Raw genomic sequence first — 23,310 nt, 5'->3', positions numbered from 1 at the left:
TGTATGTTCGCGAGATTGTGAGGCTTCACGGGGTGTCCGTGAGTATCATCAGTGATAGGGACCCGAAGTTCACATCTCGGTTCTGGGAGGCGCTGTAGGGAGCTTTTGGTACGCAGTTGAGACTGAGTACAGCCTATCACCCTCAGACTGATGGACAGACTGAGCGGACTATCCAGACCTTGGAGGACATGTTGTGGGCTTGCACGTTGGAGCAGGGCTCGGCATGGGATAGGTACCTTCCATTGGTGGAGTTTTCGTACAACAACAGTTTCCATGCTAGCCTGGGCATGGCACCCTACGAGGCGTTGTACGGTAGGAGGTGTCGTACACCTACCTGCTGGTCTGAGGTTGGAGATACTGAAGTTTTTGGCTTGGACTTTGTCCAAGATACTACCCAGCAAATCCAGATGATCAGGGAAAAGCTGAAGCAGGCGCAGGATCGCCATAAGAGTTACTACGATGTCAAGCACCATCCACTTGAGTTCAATGAAGGTGAGCACGTATTTGTGAGACTTTCACCTGTCACGGGTGTTGGACGGGCACTCGGAGTGAGAAAGCTGAGCCCGCGGTTTATTGGGCCATACCAGATTCTTGGTAGAGTAGGGCCTGTTGCCTACCGGCTCGCCTTGCCTCCGAACTTGGCCAACATTCATGACGTGTTTCACGTGTCTCAGCTTCGCAAGTATGTAGCGGATCCTTCGCACGTGGTGCAACCGGATGATGTGGAAGTTCGGGAGAACTTAAAGACTCCCGTAGGACCACTAAAGATTCTCGATCGTGGCGAGAAGCAGCTGAGGAGCAGGATCATTCCGATGGTCAAGGTGCAGTGGACCGGAAGGACTCCTGAGGAGTGTACTTGGGAGCGTGAGGACGAGCTTCTCCGGCAATACCCCGAGTTTCGACCAGGTATGTTTCTGATTTTTAGGTCAAAATCCTAAAAATGTGGGGTGAATGTAAGAACCCGCACCGTTAATTAAGGAATTTAATTAATAAATTATAATAAAATAGCAAAATGATTCCATAATTGACCCTGATAATTATTATGAGGCTTTAATAATTATAGTAAGTGGGTAATATTGCTGAAAGTCGCTTTTCGGAAGAAAAGTGCAGATACTAGTTCTGCTAGTCCGTATAAATGAGTATCGAAAAAGTATCCCGGAAAATTAAAGTAAGTGCATGTTAATTACTAGAATAATATGTAGGACTTGTAAAACGAGTTTCAAGTCCAGATAATGAGAACTGGTGCTAGAAACTGGTACTGGCTTAGAAAAGCGCGTACTGGAAAGGTGCTCAGAAAATTATAAGAAAAATATGATAAATCTTAGAAAATTATGTAGTTTCATAATCCAAAGTTTGGGATTAAAATGCTAAGCGTAGCAATTAAAGTTAATACTGTGTGTTTAAGTGACTTGTGGCTATAAATACCGATTTCTAAGGGCACAATGCCCTAGAAAACAGATTTTGAACGTGAAATGGTGCTGACTTGAGAGTGAGCTTGGTGAGGGAGAATGGTGCTTTTCTCTGAGTGCTCAGCCACTGTTGGTGAGAGTTTTGGGGCTGACTTGGTTGGCTTGGTTGTGGAAGCTTGAGTTGGGCATTTTGTTGCTTAAAGAAGCAACCTTTGGGTAGAAAGGTCAAGTCTTGGTGTAGCATTTTCGTACACAATATTCCCAGTAGCTGTTGAAGCTGTTTTGGGAGCTTTATGAGCAGTCGACCCTCTGTTTTGGCATTTGGTATGTATACTAACCTTTGATCATGAGTTTAATGCTTAAAAATGAAAGCTTGATGCATGTTAAGGCTTAAAGATGATAACTTGTTGTTGGGTAATGTTGAACACACCTAGAAATGCATGTTTAGGTGCTTTAAATCGTTAAAAACCCAACCTTGGATGGATATCTTCACGAAAATGCAGAACTGCATTCTGTCGTGAAATATCCGGATATCTGCTCGATGAATATCCGGATATGTGATATCCAGATATGGGGTTTTGGATATCCGGATATTTGGTATCCGAATATGGGATTCTGGATATCCGGATATTGGATATCCGGATATGCACAGTGAGATATCCGGATATTGAATATCCGGATATGGTCCCGAGGAATATCCGGATATTCTGGGATTTCGAAGAACAGTAGCTGTGCTGTGAGGACAGTAGGCTATTGGGGGTTTGTGGACCCTAGATTGATGAAGTTGAACTTTTGTTTTAATTAAACTAAGTCAGAATCAAGTGATTAAGGGCTTATGGTTTGGTGAGAAGCCTTAAGACATAAAGTGTAATGAAAAGGCGTTGTCTTTAATTTGTATGCATGTGGTACATGTTATTGATTTATATTTGGTCCATATTAGATTGTGATCTGCTGTGATTGGACTTTGAGCTTGTGGCATTGGATAGCTAGCTTAGAGGTAAGCTTTCGTGTCCTCGGTTTAGCCACATTGTGGTTCCACCATGTCCTATGGGGATATGGTTTATGCATGCTGTGTACATGCTTTTGGATATTTGATATGTTGATTGAACTTTACATGTAATGGCTTTTAATATGCATGTGTTGTTTCATCTTGACGGGAAGCCTGAGTATGTAGCGCCATACAAGACGGTGTACCGGGGTGAATGCAAGTGGTACTTGCACGGTGTGTAGGTGATAGACGTATACCTGCACTGTCTCTGGCCAGTAGATTAGTATTGACACACATGGCATGATTATCTGCTGCATTGCATTGTTTTAGAAATGATAAATGATAAACTGCTTTTGAACTTATATTGAACATGTAAGTGAGCTTGGGGTGGAAGATCCTTGAGGACGCACTGTCTTACTGAGATTTCTAGTTTAGAGATCTTACCCCACGTTTGGGGAATGCTTATTTCAGGATTAGGTAGTATGGGTACTGATGCCTCAGGCGGCAGGAGGCCGGAGCTTAGCTGATTATGTTTTAGTGCTTTATGTTAGCATAACTGGATTTGGATGCTGTTTATGTTTTCCGCTATTTATGATATGTTGTTGTTGAGACTGATGTTGGGCATGTTGCCTTATTTGAGTGAGCATGGGGATTGTCCATGACACTTTCTGTTAGTACTTTTTAGATTGGAGTTGTATAAACTGTCAGATTGTCCGGTCTACGTTGTTGTAGTTCCGTGACTAGAGCCACGCTTATATTATCTATGTTATGAGGTATTTCAGTTAGCTGTTTTATTGCAATTACATACAGGCGATGTTTTATTAATTGATTATTAAGCAAGTTGGTAATGTTAATGGCATCATAATTGAAAAGAAAAAGTAATTCCGCATTTTTAATTAAACGCAGCTTAATACGATATTATGATAACATTGCCGGATATATACGGGGTGTTACACATACTTGTTTGGGCAAAATATCAAGATACAAGTTTAGAGCCATGTGGTAATTAGGGGTGATAAACGAGCCAGGGGCCTTTGGTTCGACTCGTGAAGGCCTGAGTTTACATGTCTAATATTGGTTGTTGGAACCATGCTTGGACTTGTATAAAAACTCGTTTAGTATAAAAGCCTCATGTTCCAATTCAAAAGCTCGGCCTTGAAGCCCCTCAGGCTCGCCTAATATATTAATTTGTATTTTTATTTATATTTTTTATACTATTTGTAATAGCCCTCTCTCTCCTCTCAATCCATTTCACCCCTATTTTATTAGTTAAACAGACTTTTTGAATGATTTTGTTCTATATTATGCTGCTTGGATATACATTGAATTTATGAATATTTATTGAATTACTAGTATTGTTGATTGTATATTCTGTTTGGATAAATTTTTGTTGTTTTATTTTTTTCTAACAGGCTAAATCAGACTTTTATTTTTTGTAAATAAAGCAAGCCACATGCTGATAATTATATTCGTAACAGGTAACAGGCTTGGTAAGTTTAAACACATGCTTAACCTTTTAAGACCAAAGCTCGGCTCGACTCGGCCCGTTAACACTCCTAGTGATAATGAAGAGGCTTAAATAACACTAAAAAACTAAACTAAAAGCACTCTTACGAGGCAAAGAATGATATTAACCCTTATTTATTCATCATCTATCTTAAGGTTGTTTTATGGATACATAAGCTTTTTAATACACCAAAACACTTATTTTTTGGATTCTGGGCCACGAGAGTTATTTATTTTGATTTCTATCCTTATATCTGTAATATGCATTGGTATTTATCTAGATTTTGTTTTCTCATTTTCGATTGAGAAGGTTGAAGTTATTCTATCTAAATTTGTATAGATAATTTTTTTCATAAACAAAATGAATTGTCCTCAAAATCCTTTATTCCGTTACATATTTCTTCTTTGAGAACCAGTCTTCGTGATTTTTTATGTTTCAACAATGATATGCCCATACTTTGTTTTTTGTTTTTTGTTTTTTTTGTCACGGTGGATGAATTAATTGTGCGTTAACATTAGTCACAATAGTTTCAGCAGTAGTGGAAATAGAAAAGGAAAGCACATAATTGCTGTCAAGTACCACTTATTGGATATTCAAAAAGTCAATAACGTGTTCTACTTCTAGTTGTCACCATAGTACCATAGTATTGTATGCTTATGATATTACTTGTGATATGTATTTAAAGTATGTTGGTGGAATTTTGAGTATAAAATATAAATGTGTAATATTTATCTGGATCAACTGATTCAATTAATGGCTCAGTATCCCAACTAAGTTAATGACTAGCCAAATTTAATGTTGGTTTTAATAAGAAATTAAACAGCAATCATGCTAGTAGGTACAAAAACCGCCATAAAATATGATGTGTCACATGTGATTATTATTGTGGTCAAAAACTACGTAAAAATTTATGTTTTTACGTTTTTACTGAAGTGATACGTGTTAAAATATAAGTAAAAACTCTCTCCGATAAAAACTGGTAAAAATTACGTGTAAAAATGGTAGAAACGCAAGTTTTTGTGTGTTTTTTTTTTTTTTTTGGTAATAAGTTTTTTGTGTTTTTACTTAAACCAACAAACTAAATCGAGTCAACATTTAACCCATGACCTAATTTTATTTATTTTTTCAAAAAAAAAACTATTTCCATTTTCCTCAAATCAAAATGCACAGTATCTTCTTCCAGCTATTTAAAAAAAAAACTTTCGAGAGACATTTAGGAGTTGTTAAACTTTATTCTTTTTTTGTTTTTGAACTTACGTCTTATTATGGGATTTATATTTTTAAATATAAAGTTGTTCATTGAATTTTGAATAGTGACTTATGTGATATTTTTTTTTACATACATATATGTAATTTTATATCTTAACCTTAAGTAGTAAAATTTTTACGTCTCACGTCATTTTTACAATTTACGCCTCTATTATTTTCTTCCATTTCTATATAAAAACTCGATTTTGATAATATTACATGTGACAATATTGACACTTTGGGTGGATGCTAGAAATTTCTTTTATAAAGGTCTAAGACTACCACAATTTATAAATTTGACCACCATTAAATGCTTGATTTTTCTTAGTAACTTAAATGCTTGAAATTTTATATTAAGATTTTTGTAACAGAGCTAGGTGTATACTTTTTAATGGGTGAAGTATATCATTATAAAGGTGCTACCAGAGGCTCTTCACTGTGTGTATATCTTAGGTATGGTTAAGAGAGAGTGAATTTGTAAGGGCACAATAACTCTATATTTCAATACATTAAAAACTTATGAAAGTAATGGATGCATCAATATACCTCTTTAAGGGATGAAAATGGGTATCTATAAGTGATAAATATTCATCAATGAGAAGAGAGAAGTATCATAATTGTTGTCTCATTACTCACTGTTGTGAACGAAGAAGCACACCATTAATGCGGACAATGATGAGCTATATTGGAGAGTGTGAGATCATCTACAATAAGGTGTATGATTCTTATTATAGGGCAGCAGCCTACGGTTCTTATTATAGGGCAGCAGAGGAATAACTCCTTGATTGGGCCTCTAACGGCCAGCCCATAATCTTGGGCTGAGAGGCTGTTCCAAAATAGAGACCAATTCAGAGGTATCAAAATATGGTTTAATTAGTTTGTTAAATCAATTGAACTAGTTAATTATAAAATTATAATTCAATATTTTCTCATATTTAATAAAAGCTTTATATTAATATATGGAAATTATCTTTATAACGTCATTTGATTTGACTAACTGATTTAAATAATTGAATCAATTGAATTCATCTCCGCTTCGGTTTTAGCACGTAACCCGAGATAATTAGAGCTGAATCTTTTAGCCCAATTGCAACTTTTGTTGTTTTCAAAACTTCGGTAATGCTGCTTTTTCTGTTGCCCAAATACAAACCCCAGAAACAAGCCCAAAAGTATTGCCCAAAACAACATGTTGATTGGTGACATTTATAATTGAAATGGGATCCAAAGCAATAAACCTTAAAACTATTTTTTCGCAGTCTACCAGAAAAGAGTGTACATTGCTCGTGATATGTTTATTGTTCATGTTTGAGCAAGGAGTAAGTCAAATTTAAACACTAGCTCAGCCCAAAAATTAGAAATATTCTTTTAAATTAAGTTTTTATGAAATATACTGTTGAGTTTTGATTTGAATAATTTTCTAATTATTAATTAGTATATATTATTAAACATAAGAACATTGTCCAGATCTTCACTTTTGTAATCACCTCGCATAAATCAAGCCGAAATGAAAATTATCGAAGCATAGTTTTATTTATTTTTTATTTTTTTAAAAGAAGCATGGATTCTTATATAAACGTGAGAACATAAGAAATAAATTAAAAAAAAAAAAAGGAATTCCTCTTGCAACATATTGGTGGTTGTGTAAATAGAACAAATAATAAACACACACACAAACCGTTGATTTTACCCCAAAAATAAATAATATAAAAAGCCAACTCAGATTTGTTTGATAGCTACAGCAACCCTTGGCTCAAATTGGGCTAGCGTGGCCGCTTCTTGATCCAAGTTGTCCACAAGCATATTCACCACAAAATTGGGGAGATAAAGGGGAAAACGTTCGAAAAGTGCACGAAAGCATCATTCTTGAACAATAGGAAGAATAAGACCTCAATTTCTGACTCATGCACATGTTCATGTCATGGCCGAATTCGTGACACGACAGTTAGAAAATCTTATAAACTAGTTTAAATTACATGCATCAAATACTTGGAAAAAGCACCAAACGTTGACGAAACACGTCCAGGAATTTAAATGCAACTGAAGAGACCTATTGATAAATTTTTTGAAAAAGATTATTTTGTTGGTAAATCTGATACCATTTATCACTTTATGTCTCATTTCATGTATCACATTTTTTTTTAAAGTTTAAAAAATTAAAATTTTTAAAAAAGTTTGATATGGGATTTTTCGTAAAAATAATATTTTAAAAAAACAATTGTTGGTTTTAAACTTTTAAACTAGAAATTTCAGAACACTTTTAGCTTGTTTTTGGTTTTTCTTCGTTATTTGTTTTGTTTTGAGAAAAAAATTATTTATTTTCATTAATGACAGTATTACAAATTCTAAAACATTATTGTAATATCTTAGGGTTTATGATATTTTTTTTTTCTTCTTTGTTGCACCTCTCTCTTTCATTTTGATCAGAACCGTTTACATCTGGGCTGATCATGTGATCTTTCTCTAACAAATGGCCTAGAACTGTCTTGAGTCAGGGCAGCCTGCAGTTGGAGCAACTTTAACCCATGGGTCTTCAATGGAACAAGGTGGCGGGTGTACCTGCAAGACACTCCGACGCTCAAGTTAGATTTGGTTCAAACATGTTTTATCATGTAGAAGAAGATATGTACCTTGGGTTAACATATATCAGTGGCGGACCCATGACATTTTCTTTATGTCTGCACAATTTTTTTATTTTTTATTTTAAAGATCATGATCATAATTGTAAAATATAGTATAACTGTAAAATATAGTATAATTGTAAGAGTTAATCGATCAAAAATCCACCTTTGTCGATGTCTATTTGATCCGAAGTTGGCCACTTTTGTTTCACAAAAAAAATGTGAAAAATTCCGTGAGATTTTCCTCCACTTGATGAAGATTGAATTTCAGGAATGTTATGTTTATTAAGATTTAGAGCTAATAAGGTTTATATAGAAAAAAAAGAGACAAAAGCAATGAGCTAGGGTTTAACCTTTAAACTTTTAATTGTAGGGGTTGGTTGGGTTGAACATATTTTTACCTTTTTTCTTTAATCTTCCTATTTCTTTTTTACTTGACTTGAAGCACCACCCATCTCATGTGAAAAAAAAATTCTCCAATTTTGTGTCTGCAAGTGCAGGCACTAGCACTAACGTGTGCGTCTGCCGTTGACATATATGTATATATAATGGAGAGATGACCATCTTGGGAGATGCCTTTCTTCATGGCGAAGGCAAAGATTTCTCCTTATTTGTTCTTGTGGGTGGCTGAAGTTTCTTGGCGGTGGAGTATTTTGAAGTTTGTGGAAGAAGTAGCTTGTTGTCATGTAGCTTTTAATATTGAGAAGCTTTGCTGAGATAGGCTTTGGGAGATAAAGAAGAGGCATCAACCTTTGTTGACTGAAGGCTTTCAAAATGGCCCTATGTTATTATAATATAAATCCAGATCAGAAGCCCCCCAGCTCGCTGGTTATGCTAAGAGTATGAGTAGTGAGATGTATAAGCTCGCGGGATGACTTATCCGTTTATCAACCCGGAAGATGCATTTTGTAAGAACTCACACAATTAATTAAGGAAGTTAATTAATTAATTATGAGAAATTAGGAAATAATTCCATAATTGACCCTAATAATTATGAGAAGGCTTAAATAATTATGATAAGTGATTAATAATGCTGAAAGTCATTTTTCTCACGAAAAGCGCAGATAGTGGTTCTGCTCCTCGGTATAAATGTGTACCGATGAAGTATCCCTGAAAATTATAATAAGTGCATGAATATTCCTAGAATAATATATAGGACTGTGATTTCAAATTTTAAGTTAAAATAATGAGAACTGGTGCTAGAACTGATACTGGCTATGTAAAAGCGCGTACCGGAAAGGTGCTGCGAAAAATAAAATAAAAATATGATAAATATTGAAAAAATGAGTAGGTTCATAATCTCAAGTTTGAGATTAAAATGCTAAGCGTAGCTATTATTGTTAATACTGTGTGATTACACTTAAGTGCCTATATATACTTAAGGGCACAATGCCCTAGGTCAGAATTCAAACACTCCCACGTAGAGTTGCTGGTGCTATTTGGAGCTGCCACCCTTCATTACACTATTCCATTTCTTTCTTCCCTTGAAACCAACCAAGTCTTAGCCTTTTCTCCTGATTCTTCCTCTTCCATCTTATGTGCACTTGAGAGTATACATTGTGAGGGAGAAAGGCACCTTCTTGCTGAGTGTAGCTTCTGAGTTGTGTTGCTTGGGGCTGAGTTTGTGAACTACCTTGGTGGAGGCTTTGTTCATGTCTTTTGTGGTGCCAAGAAGTGATCTTTTGGCTTAAAGGACCAAGCTTGGTAGTCAAATTCGTGTCTTTTGATAGTATGAAATTTGGTGCTGTGTAGAGGACCCTTAGTGTGTCTCATTTTCGGAGTTGTTGGAGCTTGAGGTATACCATGACCACCTCTTTGTCATTTTGATGATTTAAGCTTGTTTAATCTATTAAAAAGAGAAACTTTAACCATTTGAGTACAGGAATGTGTTTCTGGGTTCATAACATGTTAATGAATATCTGTTTAGGGAGTCATTGGACTCCCAATCGCATTTTGATCCTTAAAATTGGGATTATGCAGTTGTCTGTTCGAAATTCTGCATTCTGTTGGAGAAGTATTCTAATACTTTTCGTGTAGTATTCGAATACTTGTCCTCTGGTAGTCGAATACTCCTTGCTGGAGTATTGGGATACTTTTCTGGGAAGAAAAGTATTCGGATACCTTTGAAGAAGTATTCGAATACTGGATTGTATTCGAATACAGTGGGTTTTGGTATTCGGATATTCTCGTATTCGGATACTGGGGGGAAAGTATTCGGATACTTTGTGGTATTCGAATACTTAAGTGAAAGTATTCGGATACTTTCTGGAGACAAGGAGTATTCGAATACTCATCCAGGAGTATTCGAATATCTCCTGCAGAAACAGCAGGTAATGACTTAAAATGAGATGGAAAGCCTTAATCACTTAACGTAATCTTGAGCAATGATTATTGATGATTATTATTGTAAAAACATATTGTATTGTGCTGTTTGTGGGCTTGAGCTAGTGTGGACTCTTGGCTTGGATTGTTAGCTTGCAAGGTAAGCTTTCGTGTCCTCGGTTTAGCCATTGTGTGGTTCCACCATACCCCATAGGGGATGGTTTATATGCATGTTGTGTTTACATGCCTTGATAATTGAAAATGCTGTTGAGCTTTATGTGCAATTGCTTATAATATGTATGTGTTGTTCCACTTTGACGGTAAGCCTGAGTATGTGGCGTCATATGTAAGAACCTGCACCGTTAATTAAGGAAGTTAATTAATTAAATATGTGAAATTAGGAAATAATTCCATAATTGACCCTAATAATTATTATGAGGCTTAAATAGTTATAGAAAGTGATTAAGAATGCTGAAAGTCGCTTTTCAGAAGAAAAGTGCAGATACCGGTTCTGCTAGTCGGTATAAATGCGTACCCAAAAAGTATCCTGGAAAATTATAATAAGTGCATGATAATTCCTAGAATAATATATAGGACTTGTAAAACAAGTTTCAAGTTAAAATAATGAGAACTGGTGCCAGAAACTGATACTAGCTATGAAAAACACGTACCGGAAAGGTGCTCCGAAAAATATAATAAAAATATGATAATTCTTGTAAAATTGAGCAGGTTAAGAATCCTGAGTTTGGGATTAAAATGCTAAGCGTAGCTATTTACGTTAATACTGTGTTATTATTTAAGTGTGGCATATAAATAGGCCCTTGCACAATAACCTAGGCTGATTCTTCAGCCACCTTACGTGAGAATTGGAGCCAGCTGCTGCCACCACCCTTCCTTAGCCTCCCATGCTTGTTTTTGTGCCAAGTCTTCACTTTTTCTTCTCTTTTTCACCATCTAAACACTTGGTTGAGTGTGTGTGAGCTTTGTGAAAGAGGTGAGTGCTTCTTTCTGAGTTGTAGATGTTGTTGGTGAGGTGTTGAGGGGCTGAGTTGGTGTCCCTTTGATGAGAGCTCATGTTCTTGGCTTGTGAAGCTTCAAGAAGCTTCCTTTGTGTAGAAAGGTCCAAGCTTGTGTTGACATTTTCGTTTCTTGAAGAAGTCAGAACTGTGAGGAGCCATTGGTGAGCTCCAAGAGCACTCATTCCTCTGTTTTCAAGCTGCGTATGTAGTTGAACCTTTGAACTTGAGTTTAATGGGTTAAAGTTGATGTCTTGGTATGTTTAATGAGTTAAACAAGTAACCAACTGTTGTATAAACCTAAAACAGAATAAAAATGCATGCTTTGACGTTTTAAAGTGTTAAAAATGGTACCTTGGATGGATATCTTCGCGAATGCAGAAGCTGCTGTCTGTCGCGAAATATCTGGATATGTGTATCCGGATATATTGATATCCGGATATGATATCCGGATATTGATATCCGGATATGGGGTCCCTTGATATCCGGATATGATATCCGGATATGATATCCGGATATGTCCCCGACAAATATCCGGATATTCTGGGTTTGCGAGGAACAGTAGCTTACTGTTCATCCAGAACTGATGTTTGGGGTTTGTGGACCCTAGTTTGAGGAAGTTGAACTTCTGTAATAATGGAACTAAGTCTGAATCAAGTAATTAAGGGCTTGTGGCTTGTGTGAAGCCTTAAGACGTAAAAAGTAAGAAAAGGCGTTGTCTTTTGTTGAATGCTTGTAGAGTATGATTATTGATATATTTTGGTCCATAACAGATTGTGATACTGTTGTGTTTGGACTTTGAGATTGTGTGGACTCTTGGCTGGGATAGCTTGCTTGCAAGGTAAGCTTTCGTGTCCTCGGTTTAGCCATATTGTGGTTCCACCATGTCCCATGGGGGTATGGTTATATGCATGCTGTGTTACATGTTTTTGATGTTTCGGAAATGCTATTGAGCTGTTATATGCTAGTGCCTTTATGATATGCATGTGGTGTTCCACCTATACGGTAAGCCTGAGTATGTGGTACATACAATATGGTGAGGCTGTGGGTGAGGTGCAAACGATGTTCCTTGTACTATCTGTAGGTAATAGACGTATTCCTGCATTTCTCTGGCCAGTAGAATAGTTTTAACACACATGGCATGAATATCTGTCGCACTGCATAGTTTTGAGAACTTATATTGAATTACTGCTTTTAGAACTTATATTGCACATGTAAGTGAGCTTGGGGTGGAAGATCCTTGAGGACCCCTTGTCTTACTGAGATTTCTGTGTAGAGACCTCACCCCACGTTTGGGGCACCATTCCAGGTTCAGGTAATGTCGGGGTTGAGACCTCCAGCGGCAGGAGGCCAGAGATTAGCTGATTATTTGCTGTTATGATGATTATGTTGGATGCTGGATTCTGTTTACTGTCTTATGCTCTTAGCTTCAGTTTATGGATTATTATGTTGAGACTTGATTGGTTATGCTGTTGATTTGGTGAGCATGGGGATTTTCCATGCCACACAGACTTAATTATTGTTTTGCTTTATTAGGAGTTTTAATAATGTATCAGGATATTGTCCGGACTACGTGTTTTAGATCTGTGATTTTAGATACTCACTTCATCTATATTATGAGGTATTTCAGTTATATGTTTATTTGCAATTTACATACAGGCGATATTTTATGAAAATGATTAAGTAATCAACTCGGCTAAGTATAATGACGTCATAATTGAAGAGAAAAAGTTATTCCGCATTTTTAATTAAGCGCAGCTTAATACGATGATATGTTAACAAACCGGGTATACACGGAGTGTTACATCATACAAGACGGTGACATTGTGGGTGTGTGCAAGTGGCGTCTTGCACTAGTGTGGGTAATATGTTAGTACATAGGTGTCCTAGAGACAATCTGAGAGTCGGATGGACCCATGTACTTCTTTATTTGTTATGAATAAAAGCATTATTTATCTTGTTTCATATTGCATGTCTGAAATATTGAATATGAGTAACTGGATAAAGCCCTTGGAATGGAACAGGTGTCACATTAAGGATTTGTGATAGGGATCACGATCATGAGGGCTCAATGACACCACACGTCCATTGCTAGAAATATGTTCCTAGTCTAGAGATACCGATAATGGGTATTGGTGATCTCGGGTAAGACTAGCATGACTTAGCTACTTGCATGGAGATGCAAGGTAGAGTCCTCGTGAGCTACAGACATGGAGATGTCTTAACTGACTCGTGGGTGGACCTATTGGAGAATAGCTCGTACTGAACTGACCCACAAAGAGACACTACAAGGAAATCTCACAGATATTATCAATAGGTAATGTCTCTTATTATTTGGGTGTGTCTTTCCTTAGACCTAACGTTGTCGTATAGACCTGTGCTCTGGAAGGCTTGCTTTGATTGTATATCTTGTCTGCCTGAAAAATGGAGACTCGTAGGTATACTCTTGGGCATGCCCTAAGGACTCAGGGCTAGTGTGACAAGCTAAAGGAATTCGTCAATCTCTGTGAGAGATTAGGTTATCCGTAGACCGGTGAAACGAGGATGATATTTACGGGACTCGGGAATCTATGCATAGTAAAGGAGTCATGAGATGGCCCGATCTTTAGAGTCCGTAAATGAATATTCCCTATTTCGGCAAAAGCTTACCCTAGACCGTAGGGGTTGGTACGTTTTCCTTGACCTAGGTCAATGGGATGGATAACCGAGCTGAAAATACAATTCACACGGTAACCAAATAGGTATAACAGGTTGATCATTCGATGAACTCAACTAGCTCTGGGACAACAAAGCATTGCTAGTGCTCTGTGTTGTCATTAGATGGATTGGGCCTAATGGGCCCAAGCCTATTTATGTTAGTGGCTATGTTGGGTCTGATGGTTCGCACACAAACACCTTAAGTTGTCTTGAATTCCAGCATATGTGTTTTGGGCCCAATAAGGCATAATGGGCCTAAGTTGGAAAAACCCATATATTGGGCCAAGAGAGAGTAGATGGCATCATAGGTCAAGTTGGACTTGATCCATGATGTAACCTAATTAATTTAAATGGTAAATTAATAAAATTAATTTGAATTCTAATTTTGAATTTCGAATTTGAAATTTGAATTTAAATAAAATTAATTTAAATTCTAATTATAAATTCCGAATTTAAAATTGGAATTTAAATATAGTCATTAAATTAGATTTATTGAAGATGGAGAAAATAAAGGAAACCAATCAATTAGATTGATTGGAAACAAATCAATTGGATTGATTGACCAAAATTAAGGAATCCAATTAATTAAATTAATTGGCTGAAATTGGGAGAAACAAATCAATTGGATTGATTGACCAAAATTAAAAGAAATCAATTAATTAAATTAATTGGCTGAAATTAGGGAAACAAATCAATTGGATTGATTGACCAAAATTAAGGAAACCAATTAATTAGATTAATTGACTAAAATTTGGGAAACCAATCAATTAGATTGATTGAGTAAAATTAAGGAAACCAATTAATTAAATTAATTGGCTGAAATTAGGGAAACCAATCAATCAGATTGATTGGATAAAATTAAGGAAATTACCCAATAAGATTGGAATTTGATAAGGGCGCTGATTTGACCTAGTCTTAGGTTAATGAGTCGCCACATCTATATATAGCCCTTCTTCTTCCTTAGTTTTGTATCTCTTCTTCATCTCTAATTTTCTCCACTGAAACCTTAGCCAACACACATATCAGTGTGGCGGCTATCTTTCTCTTGGAATAACCAAAGACACTACCCAATCTCTATTCTTCTCTTGAGTCTAGCAACCTCCATTGAAGGAAATTGGGCATTCGAAGGAGGGTTCTTCTCTTACAAGACAACAAGGTGGTGTGGATTTCTATCGGAGGACTTGTGTTCTTCAAGTCTGAAGAATTGATCAAGAACACATTTGATCAGGAATAATAATCTGAATAAAGGTATCTACTTTAAACCCTAACATGTCTATTGCATGATTCATGGGTTAAACATGATTGAGGGTGGGCAAAGGTTGCTACTTCCGCATAAAAAAATTTAATTTTTCCCTCTTTCATGTTCATGGCCTACAAAGGCAACTTACATAATAGACGTATTCCTGCATTTCTCTAGCCAGTAGATTAGTATTGACACACATGACATGATTATCTGCTGCATTGCACTATTTTGGAACTTATACTGTTAAACTGTTTTTGAACAACTTATATTGCACATGTAAGTGAGCTTGGGGTGGAAGATCCTTGAGGACCCCTTGCCTTACTGAGATTTCTGTTTAGAGATCTCACCCCACGTTTGGGGCGCTTATTTCAGGTTCAGGTAACCCAGGGGTTGAGACCTGTAACACCCCGTATATATCCGGTAATGTTATCATAATATCGTATTAAGCTGCGCTTAATTAAAAATTGTGGAATATCTTTTTCTTTTCAATTATGATGTCATTATCATTACCAACTTGCTTATTAATCAATTAATAAAACAACTCATGTATGTAATTGCAATAAAACAGCTATCTGAATATACCTCATAACATATATAATAAAAGCGTGGCTCTAGTCACGGAACTACAGCAACGTAGACTGGACCATCTAACAGTTTATACAACTCCAATCTAAAATACTAACATAAAGTGTCATGGACAATTCCCATGCTCACTCAAATAAGGCAACATGCCCAACATCAGTCTCAACAACGACAACATAATCATAAATAGCGAAAAACATAAACAGCATCCAAATCCAGTCATGGCAGCAATACAACATAATATCATCAACTAAGCTCTGGCCTCCTGCCGCCAGAGGCATCAGTCACCAAACTACCGGAACCTGAAATAAGCATTCCCCAAACGTGGGGTGAGATCTCTAAACAAGAAATCTCAGTAAGACAAGGGGTCCTCAAGGATCTTCCACCCCAAGCTCACTTACATGTTCAATATAAGTTTAAAAGCAGATATCATCATCAGTTCTAAAAATAGTGCAATGCAGCAGATAATCATGTCATGTGTGTCAATTCTATTCTACTGGCCAGAGAAATGCAGGATTTACATACGCCAAACACCCACACTAGTGCAAGACGCTACTTGCATTCACCCCGGATCACCATATCGTATGACGCTACATACTCAGGCTTACCGTCAAGATGAAACAATACATGCATATTAAAAGCCATTACACACAAAGCTCAACAGCATTTAAAATATTCAAAGCATGTAACACAGCATGCATACAACCACACCCCCATGGGACATTGTGGAACCACAACATGGCTAAACCGAGGACACGAAAGCTTACCTTGCAAGCTAATACCCAAGGCCAAGAGTCCACAGCTCAAAGTCCATACACAGCAGATTCACAATCTGTTATGGACCAATACTATATCAATAATAATGCAACACAAGCATATAACTTAAAGACAACGTCTTTCCTTACGTTTTACGTCTTAAGGCTCCATACCAAGCCATATGATTCTGACTTAGTTCATTAATTACATAAGTTCAACTTCCTCAATCTAGGGTCCACAAACCCCCAATAGCCTACTGTACACACAGCACAGCTACTGTTCTACGAAATTCCAGAATATCCGGATATTCCTCGGGACCATATCCGGATATGCAGTATCCGGATATCTCACTGGACATATCCGGATATTCAATATCCGGATATCCAGAATCCCATATCCGGATGTCCAAATCCCATATCCGGATATCCAATATCTGGATATTTCACGGGCACATATCCGGATATTTCACGACAGAATGCAGAAAATGCATTTCGTGAAGATATCCTTCTAAGATTCCATTTTTAACACTTAATTACGTTAAAGCATGCATCTTTATACTGATTAAGGTCCACACCCCAGATGGTTACTTGATTAACCCATTAAACATGAAAAGATCACACCTTTAACCCATTAAAACACAAGGTCAAGGTAGGTACAACTCACCAAAGCTCAAAACAGAGGATCAATGGCTCATGGAGCTCACCACACTGCATCTACAGGTTCTGGAAATAAGGTGTACGAAAATGCAACACAAAGGTTGGTCCTTTCTTCACAAAGAAGCTTCTTGAAGCTTCACAAGCCAAGAACAAGACACCAACCCCCCCCCCAAACAACCCAAAACAGCAGCTCCACACACCAAGGTCAGCACCCTCAACTCAGAAAAATGCCACCAACACACACCCAAAGATCACTCACACTCACCACAAGTGTTTAGGAGAAGAATAAGTGAAGGAAATGGCCTCAAAGCTCAAGAAATGGTGAAGGCAAGTGGAGGAGACACCAAGTCAGCAAGGAGACCCACACTCAGCAGCCACTCACGCACAAAAACTGAGGTCCTAGGGTTATGTGCCAATCATAAGGCTATATATAGTGGTTTAACAATTAAACACACAGTATTAACTTTAATTGCTACGCTTAGCATTTTAATCCCAAACTCTGGATTCTTAACCTACTCAATTTTACAAGAATTATCATATTTTTCTTATAATTTTTTGAGCACCTTTCCAGTATGCGCTTTTCAAAGCCAGTACCGGTTTCTAGCACCAGTTCTCATTATTTGGACTTGAAACTCGTTTTACAAGTCCTACATATTATTCTAGTAATTATCATGCACTTACATTAATTTTTTGGGATATTTTTTCGGTACGCATTTATACCGACTAGCAGAACCAGTATCTGCACTTTGCTTCCGAAAAGCGACTTTCAGCATTCTTACTCACTTACTATAATTATTAAAGCCTCATAATAATTATTAGGGTCAATTATGGAATCATTTCCTAATTTCTCATAATTTATTAATTAAACACCTTAATTAACGGTGCGGGTTCTTACATTCATCCCACCTTTTTAGGATTTTGACTTCAAAATCAGAAACATACTTGGTCGAAACTCGGGGTACTGCCGGAGAAGCTCGTCCTCACGCTCCCAAGTACACTCCTCAGGAGTCCTTCCGGTCCACTGCACCTTGACCATCGGAATGATCTTGCTCCTCAGCTGCTTCTCGCCACGATCGAGAATCTTTAGTGGTCCGACGGGAGTCTTTAGGTTATCCCGAACCTCCACATCATCCGGTTGCACCACATGCGACGGATCTGCTATGTACCTCCGAAGCTGAGACACGTGAAACACGTCATGGATGTTAGCCAGGTTCAGAGGCAAGGCAAGCTGGTAGGCAACAGGTCCTACTCTACCAAGAATCTGGTGGCCCAATAAACCGCGGGCTCAGCTTCCTCACTCCGAGTGCCCGTCCAACACCGGTGACAGGTGAAAGTCTCACAAACATGTGCTCACCCTCACTGAACTCCAGTGGTCGATGCTTGACATCGTAGTAGCTCTTCTGACGATTTTGCGCCTGCTTCAGCTTTTCCCTGATCATCTGGATCTGCAGGGTGGTATCTTGGACAAAGTCCAAGCCAAACAACTCACGATCTCCAACCTCCGACCAGCAGGTAGGTGTACGACACCTCCTACCGTAGAGCGCCTCGTAGGGTGCCATGCCCAGGCTAGCATGGAAACTGTTGTTATACGAAAACTCCACCAATGGAAGGTACCTATCCCATGTTGAGCCCTGCTCCAACGTGCAAGCCCGCAACATGTCCTCCAAGGTCTGGATAGTCCGCTCAGTCTGTCCATCAGTCTGAGGGTGATAGGCGGTACACAATCTCAACTGCGTACCAAAAGCTCCCTGCAGCGCCTCCCAGAACCGAGATGTGAACTTCGGGTCCCTATCACTGATGATACTCACGGGCACCCCGTGAAGCCTCATAATCTCGCGAACATACAGTTTGGCCAACTGCTCTGTAGTAAAGCTCACCTTCACTGGAAGAAAATGGGCAGACTTCGTCGTCTGTCCACAATGACCCATATCGAGTCACAGCCAACCTGAGTCTTCGGCAAACCCACAACAAAGTCAATGGAAATGCTCTCCCATTTCCACTCAGACAAACCAAACACTTGGACACATACACAACTATGTCCTTCTTCATTCCTGGCCACCAGAAATTTCTCTTCAAGTCTTGGTACATCTTCGTAGCACCAGGATGAACAGAAAACTTCCCCTTATGGCCTTCTGCCATAACCTCTTCTGTCAACGGAACTCGACGAACTACAATCCTCTGGTGAAACAAAAGCAATCCATCATCATTCCAAGACACACCGTCTTGGTTCTTCACATAATCCAGACACTCTCTCTGAACTTGTGCCTCTTTGATCTTTTCTAGCAGTTCGTTCACAACTTCTGCTGCTTCCAACTCGAGAAGTACACTCTCACACGGAGCGGTCACTGCCAAGTTTCGAAACTTCTCAACCACATCAAAGTTACCAAGTAACAAACTGGATGAACTACTGGATTTCCGACTCAAAGCATCAGCTACCACATTGGCCTTGCCAGGATGATACCTTAGCTCGAAGTCGTAGTCCTTAATGAACTCCATCCATCTCCTCTGCCTCATGTTCAACTCCTTCTGGTCGAACAGGTACTTCAAACTCTTGTGGTCATTGAACACCACAAACCTCAAACCAAAAAGATAATGCCTCCAAATCTTGAAAGCAAACACAATCGCAACCAACTCCAAATTATGAGTCGGGTAGTTCTCCTCATGAGGCTTCAACTGCCTCGAAGCAAAAGCAACAGCTATACCAGACTGCATCAACACACAACCCAGCCCCTTTCCAAAAGCATCACAGTAAAGCTCAAACTGCTCCTCAGGATCAGGAAGGATCAACACAGGTGAAGAAGTCAATCTCTCCTTCAACTCCTGGAAACACGCCTCACACTCGTGAGTCCACACAAATGGAGTCTCCTTTCGGGTAAGGCGAGTCAAAGGGAGAACCATCGTGGAGAAACCCTTGATGAACCTCTGATAGTAACATGCCAAACCTAAGAAGCTCATCACCTCCGTGACTGTCTTGGGCCTCTCCCAATCCAGTACGGCCTCAATCTTGTTGGGATCCACTGCAACTCCATCTGCTGAAATCACATGCCCCAGAAACTTGACTGATTTGAGCCAAAACTCACACTTAAAAGGCTTAGCATAAAACTTTTTCTCCTTCAGCACTTGCAGAACTATCCTCAGATGCTCCGCATGCTCCTCCTCAGTCTTGGAGTAGATCAGAATATCATTAATGAAGACAATCACAAACTGATCCAGATATGGCTGGAAAATCCTGTTCATGTAATCCATGAACACTGCCGGCGCATTGGTGAGTCCAAACGGGATCACCAAATACTCAAAGTGACCGTATCTCGAACGAAACGCGGTCTTAGGGACATCCTCCGGCTTCACCCGAATCTGATGGTATCCAGACCGGAGATCAATCTTGGAATACACACAAGCACCCCTGAGCTGATCCAACAGATCATCAATCCGAGGAAAAGGATACTTGTTCTTGATTGTCACCTTGTTCAACTGCCTGTAGTCGGTGCATAATCGCATTGTCCCGTCCTTCTTCTTCACAAAGATGACCGGTGCTCCCCAAGGACACACACTCAGTCTAATGAAATCTTTCGCCGAAAGATCCTCAATATGCTTCTTAAGCTTAGCCAACTCCGGTGGCGACATCCGATATGGAGCTAAAGAAATCGGCCCCACACCAGGCAACAAGTCAATGGAGAACTCTATCTCCCGCTGTGGCGGAAACTCAGGAATCTCCTCAGGAAACACCTCAAGGAACTCCCCCACCACAGGAATGCCAGTGATATCCTCCTGTGTCCCACTCACCAAACCTCCCAACATGACATAACCAAATGCCCCTGCTCTCAAGGCCTTCCTAGCCTGCAGCAATGAAATATATGGCGAGGAACTAGCTGTGGAATCACACGGAGACATCACCACGCGCTTTGCACAGCAATCAATCAGTGCACAGTTTCTAGACAACCAATCCATGCCCAGAATAATCTCTAGGTTGGCCATCGGCAATCCTATCAGATCTACCGAGAACTCACGGCCATCCCACTGAAACGCTACATCGCGATGAACAGTGGTAGAAACACATATCTCTCCGGTGGCGGTAGTCACCCGCAACGGTGGAGAAAGCACAGACTTGGGCAACTCAAGCCCTAAAGCAATCGGGGTAGTAACAAATGAATGCGTAGCCCCGGAGTCAAACAATGCATCAATAGCAATACCACCAATAGACATAGTACCTCTAACAAGGTTCGGAGCGCGGTCCGACTGCTGCCTATCCAAGGTGTACACACGCCCAACAGAAGGTGGCACTGCAGGTGCCGAAGTAGAAGCCATCGGAACCATCTGCAAAGGAACTGCCTGAACAACTGCAGCTCTCGCCGTCGACGACGGACAGTCTCTAGAGAAGTGTCCCTCCTTGCCACACTGAAAACAAACCAACTGCTCCGAAGCACAACGTCCCACATGCTCTTTTTCGCACCCCGCACATCTCGGAGTGGAAGGAGGCCTAGCAAAACTCCCCTGCTGCGAAGCAGTCCTCTTGAACTGACCAGGCGCCTGCCTAGTAGCCAACTGTTTACCCTTGCCCTTCCCAGCAAGCCTCTTGTCCTTCCAGGACGTAGAAACAGGAGTGGAACCAACAGTTCCCTTGGTCTCGTCGACCTTGGCCCTCTTGGCCTTACTCGCTATGCAGACATCCTCAATGTCCTTACACTGCTGAACCAGTGTACCAAAATCCCTCGAAGCAGCTCCAGCTAAATGCTCAGCAATCACCTCACTAAGTCCCCTACGGAACTTAGCAGCCAGAAACAACGGAGTAGGAGGAACCATCCTGAAGTGTGCAAACTTCACCAGCTCATTAAACTTGGCCAAGTACTCGTCAACAGTCATCGAGCCCTGAACTAATCTGTCAAACTCCCCCTGCTTCCTCTCCTGCGCATCATAGGGAAAGTATCTGCCCAAGAAACACTCCTCGAAGAATGGCCATGTCAAAACACGACCCTGCATCTCATAAGCACGAGAGGTGTTCGTCCACCACTCATGGGCATCGCCCTCTAGCATGTAAGTCGAGAACATCAGCTTCTGCGGATCTGTACACTGTATGACCCAAAATATCTTGTCCAGCGACTCCAGCCATCTAGCAGCAACAATAGGATCCAAAAGACCCCTAAAACACAGGTGGCTTATGCTTCCTGAAAGTATTCAGCCGTCGATCTATCACATCACGATCCTCAGCAGGCTCTACAAGAGTCTCCCTCGTCTCAGCGACATGAGCAGCACTGCCAATGTGACTCAGGCTCTCATCCTGAACACTAGGTGGAGGCGGCGGCGGTGGCGGTGGTGGCGGTGGTGCATGGCCTACAACAGGACCAGCCCTCATCTCTTCCAATATGACTCTCATCATCGTCATGTTCGCCATCCTGTTCTCCTCGAGGACATCCTCAGTGGTCCTCCGGTTCGCTTCATGAACCTCCTCTGCAGCTATCTAGTTCGCCTCGCAAACAACATCCATCATTGTCGCGTTGGCCAATCTAGTGGCCTCCTGATCGGTTAACCTAGCCGCCTGCATCTCAGCCAATGCAGTCAGGATAGGATCGGGTTGATCCTCAGAAGTCTCCCGTGTTCTCCCGGACCTTACCATGACTCTGCACAAGTTACACAAATTATGAGTTGATCAGGCCCACGCAGTGTGATTACATATGCATTATCATAATAAAATTCGACGAAGTAAACACACAAGACAGACACAACAAAACATCCTGACTTAGTTCATTAATTACATAAGTTCAACTTCCTTAATCTAGGGTCCACAAACCCCCAATAGCCTACTGTACACACATCACAACTACTGTTCTACGAAATCCCAGAATATCCGGATATTCCTCGGGATCATATCCGGATATGCAGTATCCGGATATCTCACTGGACATATCAGGATATTCAATATCCAGATATCCAGAATCCCATATCCGGATATCTAATATCCGGATGTCCAAATCCCATATCCGGATATCCAATATCCGGATATTTCACGGGCACATATCTGGATATTTCACGACAGAATGCAAAAAATGCATTTCGTGAAGATATCCTTCCAAGGTTCCATTTTTAACACTTAATTACGTTAAAGCATGCATCTTTATACTGATTAAGGTCCACACCCCAGATGGTTACTTGATTAACCCATTAAACATGCAAAGATCACACCTTTAACCCATTAAAACACAAGCTCAAGGTAGGTACAACTCACCAAAGCTCAAAACAGAGGATCAATGGCTCATGGAGCTCACCACACTGC

The sequence above is a fragment of the Gastrolobium bilobum genome, unplaced genomic scaffold (assembly GCF_033153095.1).
Source record: "Gastrolobium bilobum isolate Gb01-03AN ecotype WA unplaced genomic scaffold, APGP_CSIRO_Gbil_v1 utg29960, whole genome shotgun sequence".
Lineage (NCBI taxonomy): Eukaryota > Viridiplantae > Streptophyta > Magnoliopsida > Fabales > Fabaceae > Gastrolobium > Gastrolobium bilobum.
Note: the sequence above shows the minus strand (reverse complement) of the source record.